The sequence below is a fragment of the Musa acuminata genome, unplaced genomic scaffold, assembly GCF_036884655.1.
Source record: "Musa acuminata AAA Group cultivar baxijiao unplaced genomic scaffold, Cavendish_Baxijiao_AAA HiC_scaffold_1136, whole genome shotgun sequence".
NCBI classification, from domain to species: domain Eukaryota; kingdom Viridiplantae; phylum Streptophyta; class Magnoliopsida; order Zingiberales; family Musaceae; genus Musa; species Musa acuminata.
The window spans coordinates 2,836,283-2,847,500 of NW_027021348.1; positions in this window are offsets into that span (position 1 = coordinate 2,836,283).

Below are 11,218 nucleotides of genomic sequence, written 5' to 3' on the forward strand. Positions count from 1 at the left end.
TAGGCAACATATTACGAATCAAATCGTAGATAGGACCTATGGTCAAACAAATATTTGCATTCTTTCATAAACATGTATAATACCTTTGATCACTAATTCAGAAGTTTTAGAATCATATTCAGTGATAGCATACACTCTGACATGGGCTGATGATTTATGAGGCAGTGACTCTTTCTTCTTGTTCAAAGGGCAGTCTTTTATTTTATGATCCAACTTTCTACAAGCAAAATAGACTCCAATCACCCGAAAACACAAACTTGTTTCATAATTTAACTTGTAATTCACACATGATTAAGTCTTTGGTGGTGACTTTCCTTTTCAAATCCAAATGTCTTGACCCTCTTGTCATTACTTTCTGATTCATTTCCAATCATATTCTTATTGGTAAACTTGTCCTTATCATTCTTGTCATTGATCTCCAAAAATTCTTTTCATTGTTGCCAATAATAATCAGCCTCTACTTCCAATATAAAGTGGCAAAAGAAATCTTTTGATCATCAAAACAATTTTGTACATCAAATATCTTCTCTGTTTGCATCATTCATTTTTCTACCACCAATGAAATTAGGTCCACCATGCTGTGCCACTCTGATTCAATATCCCCGATTACCCCATTCATCCCACTTAATTAATCAAAATCAGATGAAATAGGAGGACCAAATGTCCTCGTCATCCCAGATTCCTAAAATGCATCAAAGAAAATTTCCACCGATCACTACAGTTCACTAGACCTCAATATATTTTGCACGTCAACATATCAAATATTTCAGTAATCCTCAAACCATGCTCTGATACCACCTCTGTCACGCCCCTCAAAATATCCATGATTTTTAAACTTTTCGTCACAGACCAATCCAGGATCCAAACTAACGTTTGAGGACACTGAAAACATTCTATTCATATTCACATCCATAAAACCTGTGCAGTTTATAATCATATATCACATCACTCGATAATTCACATTTATGGCAACCCAAGCCAACTTGACAAACATGAACAACATTTATAAATCCACAAGCTAAATAATTTATACAATCAGAACTCCAACTATTCACCACAAGTTCATATCATTATAAATTAGGCTTAACATTCAGAAATTTCAAATAAGAGAGATCTCCTAACACTTTGACACGGTATATCCATTTCGGTTCATCGACGACATTTCATTACATACAAAACATACTTATACAACAATAGCATAACAACCAACAAGACTTGCCCATAATTCTGAATAGCTATCCACTGCCTCAGCCCAAATCAAACATCTCGAAGAGTGACAAGCTGACCTGAAAGGTTTATGTAACAACGGAGTGAGCCAAAAACGGCTCAGCAAGTGACAAAGCATATTCAGAACAAAAGGAACAGTTTGAAACGAGTAAGGTATCATAATGCAAGGCAGAATTTCAGAATTCTCAAGGATACCATCTCAATAGATACCAAATCATAAGTATCATGTCATTCAAAACATATTTGATTCATAACAAATGGGGCACAAAGTAATTGGAGCATATCAATGGCAGATAGGACATTTCAGAACATATCAGTTCATAGCAAATGGAGCACAGAGTAATTGGAGCATATCAATGGCAGATAGGACCTTTCAGAACATATCAGTTCATAGCAAATGGAGCACAGAGTAATTGGAGCATATCAATGGCAGATAGGACATTTCAGAACATATCAGTTCATAGCAAATGGAGCACAGAGTAATTGGAGCATATCAATGGCGTATGAAATGTTCCGGAGCATATCAACGACATATGGAACATTTCGAAACATATCAACAGTGGAGGAAACATTTCAGAGCATATCAATAACAAATACCGTACAGAAGCTCAAACGTCGTCTTTGACGTTGCAAACATATCAATCTTATCCAAAGCATGTACAGAAACACATAACCAAAGCTCTGGATATCATATCAAACATACAGAAGGTGTAGTGGGATCTCAGTCAGAATGTGATTCATCCATTTCTGAATGACCACCTGACAAAAGTCTCCCACGTCTGGGAGCTCCATCCACCCACGTCTAGGTGAAGTCAAAGGGGGCCGGCAGAGCATCGCAGGCTCTAAGCAATATCCCACATAGCGGGACCCCACATAGCGGGCAAATAAGCGCATACCAGAATATCCCACATAGCGGGACCCCACATAGCGGGCAAATCAGCGCATACCCTTTACCATTTCTGGCAAAGGTCCAGACAATCCCACACACCAGAGTACAAAAGGGCAGTTTCAACAATAAGTAGCATATATTGGAAGCACACGCGGAACAACAAAACGTACATGTGCCTTTACGAGTCAATCCGAAGTAAGCAATAATCTTTCACAAGTATATTCAGATTTGAAAGGAATTGAAAGCAATGGCACATATGGAATCCAAGCAATCACATATAACTCAATTCAATAAGAAGATTTGATGAATTCAATGTCCAAAGGAATGAAACTGGAATAGGCACATATCGAAAGCAAATGCGGAATAATAGGATATACATGTGCCTATATGAGTCAATATGATATAGCATAAACGTTACACAACAGTTTTCAAGAATGCAAATAATTTTTAGGACAAGAGCATACAAGAATTCAAAGAAGTAATATAAAGCTCAATTGAATAAGAAAGCTAAAGGATATCAATTTCCAAAGGAATGAAACCAGAATATGAGAAATCGACCAAAGCTCGATTTCTGGCAGAATACAGAAGGCACATTGAACAAATGATTCAAACTATCAATCGTGCTCCAATTTACTCAGAAATAATCATTGGATAATACTTTCAGATAAGACAGGCTTCATATGAATTGAACTGTCCAACAGAGAGAGTTACAAATAATTTGGTAAGCAAGAGTCGTAGAACAAAATCTCTATTGGCAGAATTCATAATGTCAGATTCAACAGATAACTGGGCAGGTGTTTAGATTCCAAATCTTTCAATCCATATATCAAGGAAAGGTCTACGAGTCTAGGTTCCAATGAAATCAGTTTTAAACAAATCAGAGTTTCCACAAAGGCTTATAGGCAGCTCGGTATCAAAAGGTCAGAATCTCAGAAGTTGCACAGATTCGAATCGTTACGTCTAAACAGGAGATATATCAAATGCAAGGCTAGAACAATTCAAAGTTCCTCATATTCAAAGCAAATGTGGAGATAAAATTGACAGTGAGGAAAGATCAGGATACTTGCAATAAGACATATCAGAGCAATTATAGGAGAAACGATCAGGGAACTTGCAATAAGACATATCAGAGCAATTATAGGAGAAACGATCAGGGAACTTGCAATAGAAAGGATTGAAACAAGCGGGAAACTTGCCTTTCAATGATTTCGATCCGAAGATCCAAAGAAGGTGCCAGCCCAAATCCTTCTACTTTTTCTCCGTGTCCTCTCTCTGTTTCGTTTTGTGCTCCCGTTTTCTTTCTTTCTTCGCAACTACACCACGTGTCGAACATCGAGGCACAGTCACCTACTCTCTCTTACTCTCATTCCTTCAATTCCAGCTGCAGTTGCCACTGCCACAGCTGCCTCTCCTTCTCTTCTTCCTCTCTTCTTCCTCTCCTTCCCTTTCTCTTCTTCTTCCTTTCCTTTTTCTCTTTCCCTGTCACAGCTGCAGCTGCCATCGCCGCAGCCGCAGCGCCTTCTCCTCTTCCTCTCTTCTTCCTCTCCTTCCCTTTCTCTTCTTCTTCCTTTCCTTTTTCTCTTCCTCTTTCCCTGCCACAGCTGCAGCTGCCATCACCGCAGCCGCAGCCCCTTCTCCTCTTCCTCTCTTCTTCCTCTCCTTCCCTTTCTCTTCTTCTTCCTTTCCTTTTTCTCTTTCCCTGCCACAGCTGCAGCTGCCATCGCCGCAGCCGCAGCCCCTTCTCCTCTTCCTCTCTTCTTCCTCTCCTTCCCTTTCTCTTCTTCTTCCTTTCCTTTTTCTCTTCCTCTTTCCCTGCCATAGCTGCAGCTGCCACAACCGCAGCCGCAGCTACTTCTTTCCCTTCTCCTCTTCCTTCTCCTTCCTTTCTTCTTCTTCTCTCCCCGCTGCAACTGCTGCAGTCGCGGCCGCAGCCACGGCCGCAACCTCTCCCTCCTCCCCTGCTCATCTTCCTCTTCTTCTTCTCTTCCAGCTGCAGCTGCCATCGCCGCAGCTGCAGCCCCTTCTTCCCCGGCGTCACACACACCCTCTCCTCTGTTTCCTCTGCAGGAAACAGAGGTATCACACCTCTTTCTCTTCCTCTTCTTCTTCTTCTCCTCTTCCCCTCTTCCCTTTTCCTCCCCAAGGCCACACATCTCCTCGCTGCAGCCTTGCCGCAGCTATCTTCTTCTTCTTCTTCTTCTTCTTCTTCTTCCCTTTTCATCCTCAACGCCGCACACATCCTCTCCTCTGTTTCCACCTGCGGGAACAGAGGTGCTGCAGCCCTGGCTGCTGCAGCTGCCTCTCTTTTCCCTCTTCTTCTCCTTCTCTTCTTCTCCTCTTCCCTTTTCCTCCCCAAAGCCACACACCTCCTCGCTGCAGCCTTGCCGCAGCTATCCTCCTCTCTTCTTCTTCTTCTTCTTCTTCTTCTTCTTCTTCTTCTCTTCTCCCTCTTCTTCCTCTCTTCTTCTCCCCACGCCCCACAGCTCCTCGCTGCAGCCCACGCTGCAGCCACCTCCTCTTCTTCTTCTTCTTCTTCTTCTTCTCTTCTCCCTCTTCTTCCTCTCTTCTTCCTCCTCTCTTCTTTTCCCTCTTCTTCTTCTTTTCTTCACTCCTCATGCCCCACCGCTCCTCTCTGTTTCTCGAAGAAACAGAGAGTGCGTGGGAGGCGGTGGGATAAAACCGAAATTTTCGGTTTTTCTTTATTTACTTTTTTTTTTTTACAACTTAACAGTTTAGTCTTTGAAATTTCTATATTTACATATAGGTCCTCCAATTTATAAATAAATCTTTATTAATAATTTTTAAAAGCGAGGGATATTACACGTGGCGACCGAGTGCCTTTGATTCGATGAGGCACAATTCTTCACCCGCCTCGCAGCTCACCTCATCTCATCTCACCTGTATACAGTTGGGTTCAGACAATAATACAATGGCTCCTCACCCGTCTGCATACTTCGTTCGAAGTCAAAATGTCTTGTTTTGGCCTTCCCGGTGTCCCTCTTTCCCCCCCAAAGATGGGGCCTTCAGATAACAACACAGGGCGAGATGGGGCATTCGGATGCCAGGGAAGGTGCTGCCCCCACACTTCGCTCGCTCTCCGTCGCTCGGCAAAAGATGGCCAAGTTTTGGCCTGCCCTCTTTCCCCCCTTCTTGCACCATTTTGGCCTGTTTTTGGGCTGCTCTTTGCTAGATGGGGCTTTTGTATAGCAGGGACGGTGCTGCCTCTCGCTTCGCTCGCTGTCCGCCGCTCCCCGCTCGCTCACGCGGCCAAAAACGGGCAGTTTTGGCCCGTTTTTGGGCTGTTCTGGCCCGTTTTTGGGCTGTTCTTGCGTGGCGCGGCGACCGTCGAGAGCGGAGCAAAATGTCAGCCATCTCAGCACCCTGGAACCCCCCGGGTGGCACAGGGCTGGATGGGGCTTTCGTATAGCAGGGAAGGTGCTGCCTCTCGCTTCGCTCGCTGTCCGCCGCTCGCCGCTCGCTCGCCCAGCCAAAAATGGCCAGTTTTGGCCCGTTTTTGGGCCGTTTTGGCCAGTTTTTGGCCTGTTTTTGCGTTGCGCGGTGACCGTCTTGAGCGGAGCAAAATGTCAGCCATCTCAGCACCCTGGAACCCCCCGGGTGGCACAGGGCTGGATGGGGCTTTCGTATAGCAGGGACGGTGCTGCCTCTCGCTTCGCTCGCTGTCCGCCGCTCGCCGCTCGCTCGCGCAGCCAAAAATGGCCAGTTTTGTCCCGTTTTTGGGCCGTTTTGGCCAGTTTTTGGCCTGTTCTTGCGTCGCGCGGTGACCGTCGTGAGCGGAGCAAAATGTCAGCCATCTCAGCACCCTGGAACCCCCCGGGTGGCACAGGGCTGGATGGGGCTTTCGTATAGCAGGGACGGTGCTGCCTCTCGCTTCGCTCGCTGTCCGCCGCTCGCCGCTCGCTCGCGCAGCCAAAAATGGCCAGTTTTGGCCCGTTTTTGGGCCGTTTTGGCCAGTTTTTGGCCTGTTCTTGCGTCGCGCGGTGACTGTCGTGAGCGGAGCAAAATGTCAGCCATCTCAGCACCCTGGAACCCCCCGGGTGGCACAGGGCTGGATGGGGCTTTCGTATAGCAGGGACGGTGCTGCCTCTCGCTTCGCTCGCTGTTCGCCGCTCGCCGCTCGCTCGCGCAGCCAAAAATGGCCAGTTTTGGCCCGTTTTGGCCAGTTTTTGGCCTGTTTTTGCGTTGCGCGGTGACCATCTTGAGCGGAGCAAAATGTCAGCCATCTCAGCACCCTGGAACCCCCCGGGTGGCACAGGGCTGGATGGGGCTTTCGTATAGCAGGGACGGTGATGCCTCTCGCTTCGCTCGCTGTCCGCCGCTCGCTGCTCGCTCGCGCAGCCAAAAATGGCCAGTTTTGGCCCGTTTTTGGGCCGTTTTGGCCTGTTTTTGGGCTGTTCTTGCGTCGCGCGGTGACCGTCGTGAGCGGAGCAAAATGTCAGCCATCTCAGCACCCTGGAACCCCCCGGGTGGCACAGGGCTGGATGGGGCTTTCGTATAGCAGGGACGGTGCTGCCTCTCGCTTCGCTCGCTGTCCCCCGCTCGCCGCTCGCTCGCGCAGCCAAAAATGGCCAGTTTTGTCCCGTTTTTGGGCCGTTTTGGCCTGTTTTTGGGCTGTTCTTGCGTCGCGCGGTGACCGTCGTGAGCGGAGCAAAATGTCAGCCATCTCAGCACCCTGGAACCCCCCGGGTGGCACAGGGCTGGATGGGGCTTTCGTATAGCAGGGACGGTGCTGCCTCTCGCTTCGCTCGCTGTCCGCCGCTCGCCGCTCGCTCGCGCAGCCAAAAATGGCCAGTTTTGGCCCGTTTTTGGGCCGTTTTGGCCAGTTTTTGGCCTGTTCTTGCGTCGCGCGGTGACCGTCGTGAGCGGAGCAAAATGTCAGCCATCTCAGCACCCTGGAACCCCCCGGGTGGCACAGGGCTGGATGGGGCTTTCGTATAGCAGGGACGGTGCTGCCTCTCGCTTCGCTCGCTGTTCGCCGCTCGCCGCTCGCTCGCGCAGCCAAAAATGGCCAGTTTTGGCCCGTTTTGGCCAGTTTTTGGCCTGTTTTTGCGTTGCGCGGTGACCATCTTGAGCGGAGCAAAATGTCAGCCATCTCAGCACCCTGGAACCCCCCGGGTGGCACAGGGCTGGATGGGGCTTTCGTATAGCAGGGACGGTGATGCCTCTCGCTTCGCTCGCTGTCCGCCGCTCGCTGCTCGCTCGCGCAGCCAAAAATGGCCAGTTTTGGCCCGTTTTTGGGCCGTTTTGGCCTGTTTTTGGGCTGTTCTTGCGTCGCGCGGTGACCGTCGTGAGCGGAGCAAAATGTCAGCCATCTCAGCACCCTGGAACCCCCCGGGTGGCACAGGGCTGGATGGGGCTTTCGTATAGCAGGGACGGTGCTGCCTCTCGCTTAGCTCGCTGTCCGCCGCTCGCCGCTCGCTCGCGCAGCCAAAAATGGCCAGTTTTGTCCCGTTTTTGGGCCGTTTTGGCCTGTTTTTGGGCTGTTCTTGCGTCGCGCGGTGACCGTCGTGAGCGGAGCAAAATGTCAGCCATCTCAGCACCCTGGAACCCCCCGGGTGGCACAGGGCTGGATGGGGCTTTCGTATAGCAGGGATGGTGCTGCCTCTCGCTTCGCTCGTTGTCCGCCGCTCGCCGCTCGCTCGCGCAGCCAAAAATGGCCAGTTTTGACCCGTTTTTGGGCCGTTTTGGCCAGTTTTTGGCCTGTTCTTGCGTCGCGCGGTGACCGTCGTGAGCGGAGCAAAATGTCAGCCATCTCAGCACCCTGGAACCCCCTGGGTGGCACAGGGCTGGATGGGGCTTTCGTATAGCAGGGACGGTGCTGCCTCTCGCTTCGCTCGCTGTCCGCCGCTCGCCGCTCGCTCGCGCAGCCAAAAATGGCCAGTTTTGGCCCGTTTTGGCCAGTTTTTGGCCTGTTTTTGCGTTGCGCGGTGACCATCTTGAGCGGAGCAAAATGTCAGCCATCTCAGCACCCTGGAACCCCCCGGGTGGCACAGGGCTGGATGGGGCTTTCGTATAGCAGGGACGGTGATGCCTCTCGCTTCGCTCGCTGTCCGCCGCTCGCTGCTCGCTCGCGCAGCCAAAAATGGCCAGTTTTGGCCCGTTTTTGGCCCGTTTTGGCCAGTTTTTGGCCTGTTTTTGCGTTGCGCGGTGACCATCTTGAGCGGAGCAAAATGTCAGCCATCTCAGCACCCTGGAACCCCCCGGGTGGCACAGGGCTGGATGGGGCTTTCGTATAGCAGGGACGGTGATGCCTCTCGCTTCGCTCGCTGTCCGCCGCTCGCTGCTCGCTCGCGCAGCCAAAAATGGCCAGTTTTGGCCCGTTTTTGGGCCGTTTTGGCCTGTTTTTGGGCTGTTCTTGCGTCGCGCGGTGACCGTCGTGAGCGGAGCAAAATGTCAGCCATCTCAGCACCCTGGAACCCCCCGGGTGGCACAGGGCTGGATGGGGCTTTCGTATAGCAGGGACGGTGCTGCCTCTCGCTTCGCTCGCTGTCCGCCGCTCGCCGCTCGCTCGCGCAGCCAAAAATGGCCAGTTTTGTCCCGTTTTTGGGCCGTTTTGGCCTGTTTTTGGGCTGTTCTTGCGTCGCGCGGTGACCGTCGTGAGCGGAGCAAAATGTCAGCCATCTCAGCACCCTGGAACCCCCCGGGTGGCACAGGGCTGGATGGGGCTTTCGTATAGCAGGGACGGTGCTGCCTCTCGCTTCGCTCGCTGTCCGCCGCTCGCCGCTCGCTCGCGCAGCCAAAAATGGCCAGTTTTGGCCCGTTTTTGGGCCGTTTTGGCCAGTTTTTGGCCTGTTCTTGCGTCGCGCGGTGACCGTCGTGAGCGGAGCAAAATGTCAGCCATCTCAGCACCCTGGAACCCCCCGGGTGGCACAGGGCTGGATGGGGCTTTCGTATAGCAGGGACGGTGCTGCCTCTCGCTTCGCTCGCTGTTCGCCGCTCGCCGCTCGCTCGCGCAGCCAAAAATGGCCAGTTTTGGCCCGTTTTGGCCAGTTTTTGGCCTGTTTTTGCGTTGCGCGGTGACCATCTTGAGCGGAGCAAAATGTCAGCCATCTCAGCACCCTGGAACCCCCCGGGTGGCACAGGGCTGGATGGGGCTTTCGTATAGCAGGGACGGTGATGCCTCTCGCTTCGCTCGCTGTCCGCCGCTCGCTGCTCGCTCGCGCAGCCAAAAATGGCCAGTTTTGGCCCGTTTTTGGGCCGTTTTGGCCTGTTTTTGGGCTGTTCTTGCGTCGCGCGGTGACCGTCGTGAGCAGAGCAAAATGTCAGCCATCTCAGCACCCTGGAACCCCCCGGGTGGCACAGGGCTGGATGGGGCTTTCGTATAGCAGGGACGGTGCTGCCTCTCGCTTAGCTCGCTGTCCGCCGCTCGCCGCTCGCTCGCGCAGCCAAAAATGGCCAGTTTTGTCCCGTTTTTGGGCCGTTTTGGCCTGTTTTTGGGCTGTTCTTGCGTCGCGCGGTGACCGTCGTGAGCGGAGCAAAATGTCAGCCATCTCAGCACCCTGGAACCCCCCGGGTGGCACAGGGCTGGATGGGGCTTTCGTATAGCAGGGATGGTGCTGCCTCTCGCTTCGCTCGTTGTCCGCCGCTCGCCGCTCGCTCGCGCAGCCAAAAATGGCCAGTTTTGGCCCGTTTTTGGGCCGTTTTGGCCAGTTTTTGGCCTGTTCTTGCGTCGCGCGGTGACCGTCGTGAGCGGAGCAAAATGTCAGCCATCTCAGCACCCTGGAACCCCCTGGGTGGCACAGGGCTGGATGGGGCTTTCGTATAGCAGGGACGGTGCTGCCTCTCGCTTCGCTCGCTGTCCGCCGCTCGCCGCTCGCTCGCGCAGCCAAAAATGGCCAGTTTTGGCCCGTTTTGGCCAGTTTTTGGCCTGTTTTTGCGTTGCGCGGTGACCATCTTGAGCGGAGCAAAATGTCAGCCATCTCAGCACCCTGGAACCCCCCGGGTGGCACAGGGCTGGATGGGGCTTTCGTATAGCAGGGACGGTGATGCCTCTCGCTTCGCTCGCTGTCCGCCGCTCGCTGCTCGCTCGCGCAGCCAAAAATGGCCAGTTTTGGCCCGTTTTTGGGCAGTTTTGGCCAGTTTTTGGCCTGTTCTTGCGTTGCACGGTGACCGTCGTGAGCGGAGCAAAATGACAGCCATCTCAGCACCCTGGAACCCCCCGGGTGGCACAGGGCTGGATGGGGCTTTCGTATAGCAGGGACGGTGCTGCCTCTCGCTTCGCTCGCTGTTCGCCGCTCGCTGCTCGCTCGCGCAGCCAAAAATGGCCAGTTTTGGCCCGTTTTGGCCAGTTTTTGGCCTGTTTTTGCGTTGCGCGGTGACCATCTTGAGCGGAGCAAAATGTCAGCCATCTCAGCACCCTGGAACCCCCCGGGTGGCACAGGGCTGGATGGGGCTTTCGTATAGCAGGGACGGTGATGCCTCTCGCTTCGCTCGCTGTCCGCCGCTCGCTGCTCGCTCGCGCAGCCAAAAATGGCCAGTTTTGGCCCGTTTTTGGGCCGTTTTGGCCTGTTTTTGGGCTGTTCTTGCGTCGCGCGGTGACCGTCGTGAGCGGAGCAAAATGTCAGCCATCTCAGCACCCTGGAACCCCCCGGGTGGCACAGGGCTGGATGGGGCTTTCGTATAGCAGGGACGGTGCTGCCTCTCGCTTAGCTCGCTGTCCGCCGCTCGCCGCTCGCTCGCGCAGCCAAAAATGGCCAGTTTTGTCCCGTTTTTGGGCCGTTTTGGCCTGTTTTTGGGCTGTTCTTGCGTCGCGCGGTGACCGTCGTGAGCGGAGCAAAATGTCAGCCATCTCAGCACCCTGGAACCCCCCGGGTGGCACAGGGCTGGATGGGGCTTTCGTATAGCAGGGATGGTGCTGCCTCTCGCTTCGCTCGTTGTCCGCCGCTCGCCGCTCGCTCGCGCAGCCAAAAATGGCCAGTTTTGGCCCGTTTTTGGGCCGTTTTGGCCAGTTTTTGGCCTGTTCTTGCGTCGCGCGGTGACCGTCGTGAGCGGAGCAAAATGTCAGCCATCTCAGCACCCTGGAACCCCCCGGGTGGCACAGGGCTGGATGGGGCTTTCGTATAGCAGGGACGGTGCTGCCTCTCG